Below are 7,030 nucleotides of genomic sequence, written 5' to 3' on the forward strand. Positions count from 1 at the left end.
TCCTATGAATTGTGATTTTTTAAATGTAAATTTAAGTTTTCTTTCCACGGACACATTCTTATACAACTTTTTCCCTTTTCTCGTACAACATTCTTACACAGTTTTTTGTTGCTTGCTGTTCTTTTATTTCCAGAGAGCGTGCTGAATGCCACGTCATATTTGTGTATTCCTTTCGCATACGGTTATAGCTTTACAGATTAGAAAACTTTACAGATTGTAACTGTACAGATTAGAAAACTAAAACTCAGCATAGTGAAATGACTAGCCATCATATAGAAAGTATGGAAAGATAAATATAAAATTAAATTATTAGTTTCATCTCAGTTAAAATGTAAAGACAGTACTGCTCATGATTTTATCTGTGAAGTCAGGAGTAAGGAATGTATTTGAGCCAAGTAATTAGTCATTTTCAAAGTATTGCAATGCTAATTAATAGAAAAGAAACTGGAAAAACGTTTACACTTACAGATATATCAGGAAATATGCATTAAAGAGCCTAGATCGATGTGGAAAAGATCCGATTGCAAATTAATTAGTGAAGGAATTTTTGGAAATTTTCTTGAAAATCTTCCTGACATTCTCACAGTTCTTATTGCTAAATATATTCATGCACTATTGTTGATTTATTGTAAAAATAATGATAGCCTGGGTGACAAGCTTAAATAATAATAATAGACACTATTCTACATTTTTTCATATTTAGTACATTTATGAGTCTTCACAATTATCTGAAATAAGTGGTATTATTATCTACCTTTAATAGTCAAGGCAATTGAGGAAAAGAGAGCTTGGTAATTTGCCTGTGATCTCACAGCCAGTAAAGAAGGAGAGCAAGATTTCAACTAGACAAATTGACATTTGGTTTATTGATTGAAACACTAAATGTCTTTTGTAGATTAAGTCATAGGAAATTGCCAATATTCAATGATTTTCACCTATAAAACAGTAATTTCCTATGGCTTAAATGAGTGTTATTACCATCACTTTTCTATATTAAATACAAAGTTGCTATGTAATCTATCTCTGTAGTGCATCATTTAAACTTCAGACTTACAATCTAATGTATTATCTATTTAGTTTCTCATTAGTTTATTTAATTATAGTAAAGTTGTTATAGATCTTGGATTAGTCAGTTCAAGTGGTAAGTAAGCTGTGAATCGTACCTATTAGCTTTCTGTCAGTCACGCAGCATTGTCTGTTGGAGGAATATACTCAGGACCCTTAGGTGGAGTTTTCTCCCCTTGCTGTTTGTGCAAGGAAAATAAAGACCGCGGCTGCCGCAGATGTCACATTGGATATAATATGAACCCTTAAAGTCTCAGTCTTGGAACTTCAAACTAGGAGGCTTCTTATTCTGAATTTAGAGGATTTTCTTTATTAAATCCGTATTCATAATGTCATCTTAAATGATTTGCCAATGCTTTTCAAGTAGAATTGAGACATTTTCAGAAGAATTAGCATCAAAAAACCTTCATTTATAAATACAAAGAATCAGTCATTAGCCATTAATTTTTATCTATTATGGGCTGATATTTTGATATATTTTTCTTAAAGCCATATAATATAAAATATTTTCAGAATTCTTGAAGAGAAAGTGGTCTTCAAAATACTTAAAGTGAAACTTAACATTTATATAATACTTTGCTGTATCTAATGACACTTTATACTAACTTTAAATGAAGTCATACCAACATCAAATAAAATGATATTTTGAAGTTTATGTTGTTTAATAGAATCTGTATATTGGCCATTTTTGATTGCATGAAAGTAAACATAAATAATACTTTATTTAAATAGCAAATATGCTATGCTTTTTTTTTTTTTCTTAACATCACTGAACTTCAGGACAACAGCTTAGTGGTAGAGCTGATTAATGTGTCTGTCATGTGTGAATTGAAGCAGGAAAGTTAAGCAAACAACACTAGTGTGGGGTCCAAAATGTCACTGTGCAATTTTAATATGTGCATTTAAGAAGGAATAACTGTTATTTCAATGATACAATTCAAGGACATCAGTCAGGGCTTGCACCATATTGTAAAAGTCATATTCATTAAGCTTGGGCCCCATCGTTTAATGTTAGACAGGAAACAAACTTATAGTGACCCAATCAGCAATGAATGGAAAGAAAGAATTTGTATTAGTTCAGATAATGGCAATAGATGATGATGAAAGGGTCAAAGGATGGTGATTATTTATATGGAGAAGACAAAGCTAGGAAATTATTTAACATAATATGGTTTGCAACTGGATAAAATATTTTAAAGAGATTTGTCAAACTGATGTTCATTTTTTCAGTGAAGTTTTATTTTCATTCACCAAAAAGAGTTATATGTGTGGAGATATGTAGTGTTTCCTAAACACTAAATTGGGCTTGCTATTTGATTGGTACATGACATTTAGTCACTGATGGAGTAATGACAAAAAAATCTTATTATTAAGACAAATTAAAAATAACCAATATTACAAGGACTTTTAATAAAATATTAGCTTTTTAAAAATGTGAAAACAAATTTTACAATGTTGAAAGTTTCTTCCATAGATTTAATAATTATCAATTTTCAACTAATATTAATTATGACTTAATATAATTTTATCTATTTTTAAACCAGTGCTATTAAATCAAAGCAAATGTGCCTCTAAACAGTACATTGTATTTTATGTAACAAAACATGTCTTTCAAGCATCTCCAGCAAAACACAGTATTAACATGGTTATAAAAGTAGTGTCAATTTATGAAAATTTATAGAAAATGCCAGAATCTTCTCAATATGCTTAAAATCAAATAGATAAAAATTATGAGTGTAAAAGCTAATGAGAAATAGAAGAAAACAAAGAATTATAAAACATACGATTATCTAAATTACTTGTAGATAACATGGAGGTAATGACATTTCAAAATGCTTCCAATTTATATTATTATTATGTAATCTGAAAAAATAAATCAGAAGAAGGGTAGCAAATTTTCTATGCCCAATTGTGGTTGCTTACATTTATTTGCATTTTGTTGAGATACATTTGGTAGGCCGGGCGCGGTGGCTCACGCCTGTAATCCCAGCGCTTTGGGAGGCCGAGGCGGGCGGATCACAAGGTCAGGAGATCGAGACCACGGTGAAACCCCGTCTCTACTAAAAATACAAAAAATTAGCCGGGCGCGGTTGTGGGCGCCTGTAGTCCCAGCTACTCGGGAGGCTGAGGCAGGAGAATGGCGTGAACCCGGGAGGCGGAGCTTGCAGTGAGCCGAGATCGCGCCACTGCACTCCAGCCTGGGCGACAGAGCGAGACTCCGTCTCCAAAAAAAAAAAAAAAAAAAAAAGACATTTGGTAAAATGGAAGTGAAAGAAGAGCATCTTTAGGGCAGTTCCCCCAATAAATTATGTTTTATAAACAAATATTTAAGACTTAATCTTTAGAATTATATTCCATTAAGGTCTCCATAGAATAATAACCAATGACTCTTTTTGGTTAATAATATGCTACTGCCATCTCAACACATAGGGCTTGATTGGTTGTATCTGCTTCTTCAGAAGCTGGAGCCTCAGATCAAAACTAGTGGTTTATACTGAACTCCAGAAAAACGAGTACTGTGCACCCAAAGACAAATGCCTGAACTTCAAGTACTTATGAATATTTTGTTGCCTAATATGTTTTCTGAAACCACTTTCTAAATAATATCCTAGAAGGAAGTCAACAGAAATGTCAGAAAACTGAGCATAGTGCTTGCAAACTACACAAAAGATGGTTCTGCTGTAATCCCCACTTCCCACTGGTGGACCAAGCAGCCATCGCCATGTCATGGAGCTGGTAAATGCGCAGCTCCTACCAGAAAAAACTGAACACTGCAGAGCTGGCTTGCAGTTCCCAGCCTCTCCTTATCCTGCTCATTTCCCTTGTTTGCATATCATTCTTCTTATCTGCAATCCCTTTTTACTAGATATTATGAAAGCATTTTAGGATATTCTATTCTGGCAAGCCCATCCTCTCAATTACTCCGGGTTTAAAGTTGGCTTTCCATTACATGCATGGTAGAAAGCCATAAACTAATGCCAAATACGGAAAAAAAAAAAATTAGAGAACCTTTCATGTAACAGTTAAAATTATTATTAAAATATTAAGGTACTCAATAAAAAGAAGTGCCTTTTGATGGTGTCTTTTGTTTAAATTGTGAAGCATTTTCTCCTTCCTCATTACTACCTCCTTCTTGCTCACCAAATACTTGTGTTATGCTGACCTTGTTATTAAGAATCCAACTCCCTTCCCACGTAGCAGCTGGACTCACTCTACAGCAAGGCTGTAGCCGTTCTGTGTTGAGAAGATGTTGTCCAGACCTGTTTTATTCTCTATGAGTTACTTATGAACATTCCAAACTACATCCTTTCTCAATGCTGTAAATATCATCCTTATAGGACATAATCCACACTTGTTGGGTGTGACGAGGTGTTAAAGTCATCCACAAGCAGAGATTGCGGTAATGCATCTTTAATAGCAGAAGAAAAGCCATCAACTGACCTAAGGCTTCCATTTAACTTTCTAGCTGTCGTTTCATTGATCTCAATGGAATCTATCAGAAGCTCTAAGGCAAGTGCTTCTGCTGGTCAGTTTCTAACAGTTCTAAGAAAATAAGCTCAATTAGTGATCACATCTAATTAATTCTTTGCTGTGGCAGGCCATGGCTATGCAGTATTGCTCTCTTCGACTATACCATTCTTTCAAGGCATTCAGTCAAAGGGAAGAAATGGGTCAAGCTGTGTATTAAAAATCCTTCCAATAAAGTGCTCTCATAATTATGTTACAACGAAACACACACACACACACACACCCCTAGAGACACACACACACTGAGACCTTTCCCCTAGAATTTAAAAACAAATGTTGTAAGGCAGTGGTTCCCACTGACCTGAAAAATCAAAATCAGCTGAAAGTTGATTTTGATAGACACTGTCAGCTAATAAGAATGTCCATTTGTTTGAACAGTAAACAAGTTAGTGACATGGAATTGAGTGGTTTCACACTTACAAGGACTCTTGGCTGTTTTGATCATCATTCATATTTGGAGAATTTTCTGTTTTTATTCGATTTTTAAAATTCTTTTTTGGCATTAGGGACCACCAGTTTCATGGAAGCTGATTTTTCCACGGACCTCGACCTCAAGTTGGGGAATGGTTTCGGGATGAAACTGTTCCACTTCAGATCATCAGGCATTAGTTAGAGTCTCATAAGGAACACACAACCTAGATCACTCACATGCACAGTTCACAGTAAGATTTGTGCTCCTATGAGAATCTAATGCCGGTGCTGATCTGACAGGAGGCAGAGCTCAGAGTAAGCAATGGGGAACGCCTGTAAATACAAATGAAGCTTCACTCACTGGCCCATCACTTCCCTCCTGCTGTGTGACCCTGTTCCTAACAGGCCACGGACCAATACTTTTTCACGGGCCTGAGGGTTGGGGATCCCTGTGCAAGGCTAGATTAGTAATTGTATTCTAACTGGCCAATGTTGTACTGATTTTTGGGGCTAGGATGACCAGGGTGAAGTTATCCAGAAACCAGGTGTTATCTGGTTATGTCCAAACATAATAAAATATTGGTCGCCATCAAAAAAATAGTAAGTTTATATAGTTAGGAGTAGATATAATAGTGAATATGATAATCCAGTGATTTTTAAAAATTGGCATTGTATCGACCACTGGTATCTAGTTTCCTAATTTCTAATAACAGCTTTAAAAACTGATATGATATATTTTGAGAAAAATATAGTAGATAGTAAACAGAAGAGAAACTAGATTTAAATAGTATCATTTAAATAAACATGGTGACGCTATTATTACCCATCTAGAGCTGCCAAAAAAATGTAGTTCTAGATTCATCATCTCTCCATACAGCTGAACCTGGAACTTTGAGATACCTGTTCTTTCTTTCTTTAATTTTCTTTTTCTTTTTTTTTCTTTTTAAATTTTCTTTTTGGAGACAGGGTCTCCTTCTGTTGCCCAGACTGGAGTGCAGTGGTGCCACCACAGCTCACTGTAGCCTCAAACTCCTGGGCTCAAGCAATCCGTTTGCCTTGGCTTCCCAAAGTGCTGGAACTACAGGCATGAGCTATCTCTCCCAGTTGGGTGAGCTACCTATTCTTTTATAATACTTATTTTGTTGTGTATATATAAAATATATAGCATATTATATGTAGTATATATAGTATATATAAAATATACATAGTGTGTATATATACACTATATATAGTATGTGGTATATAGAGAGTATATATAGAGTGTATATATACACTATATATAGTACATAGTATATCTAGAGTATATATAGAGTATATATACACTATATATAGTATACATGTATACATAGTATACAGAGTATATATATACACACTATATATAGAGTGTATATATATACACACACACACTATATATACACACTATATATATATACTTATTTTGTGTTGTGTGTGTGTATATATATGTATTCAAAGTATATGGCACATCACCCCTTTTTTATACAAGTGCACTAGGGGTGCACTTTTATAATACTTACGTTTATGTGTGTGTGTGTGTGTGTGTGTGTGTATATATATATCTCCAAAATATATTGCACATCACCCCTCTTTTATACAAGTGCTATTCATAAAGAAAGTAATATATAGTTTCTTTGCAGCTACTTTGCAGCTGCTCTCGAACACTGCAACTTGAGGAAATTCTAATGAGAGCAAGGATATTTGCCCTTACAATAAGTATGACAGATTTGCGGTGCTTTTCCTTGTGTTTACCTCCATTGTGACATTTTAATTCCCACAAAGACTAGAAGTGCTCACTGATGTTAGAAATGTTCAAGCTTTTAATCTCTGAAGCCTCTGTCTACTCTTTTTCTTATCTTTGTTTACTTGTATTCATTTATTTTCACCCAGGATTTTTCAACTAGCTGAAAGCTGATTTTGGTAAATATCATCAGCTAATAAGAATGTCCATTTGCTTGAACTAGTAAACAAGTTAGTGGCATGGAATTGAGTGGTTTCACACCTCCAGGGA

This window comes from Macaca thibetana, chromosome 17 (assembly GCF_024542745.1).
Source record: "Macaca thibetana thibetana isolate TM-01 chromosome 17, ASM2454274v1, whole genome shotgun sequence".
In the NCBI taxonomy this organism is placed as follows: domain Eukaryota; kingdom Metazoa; phylum Chordata; class Mammalia; order Primates; family Cercopithecidae; genus Macaca; species Macaca thibetana.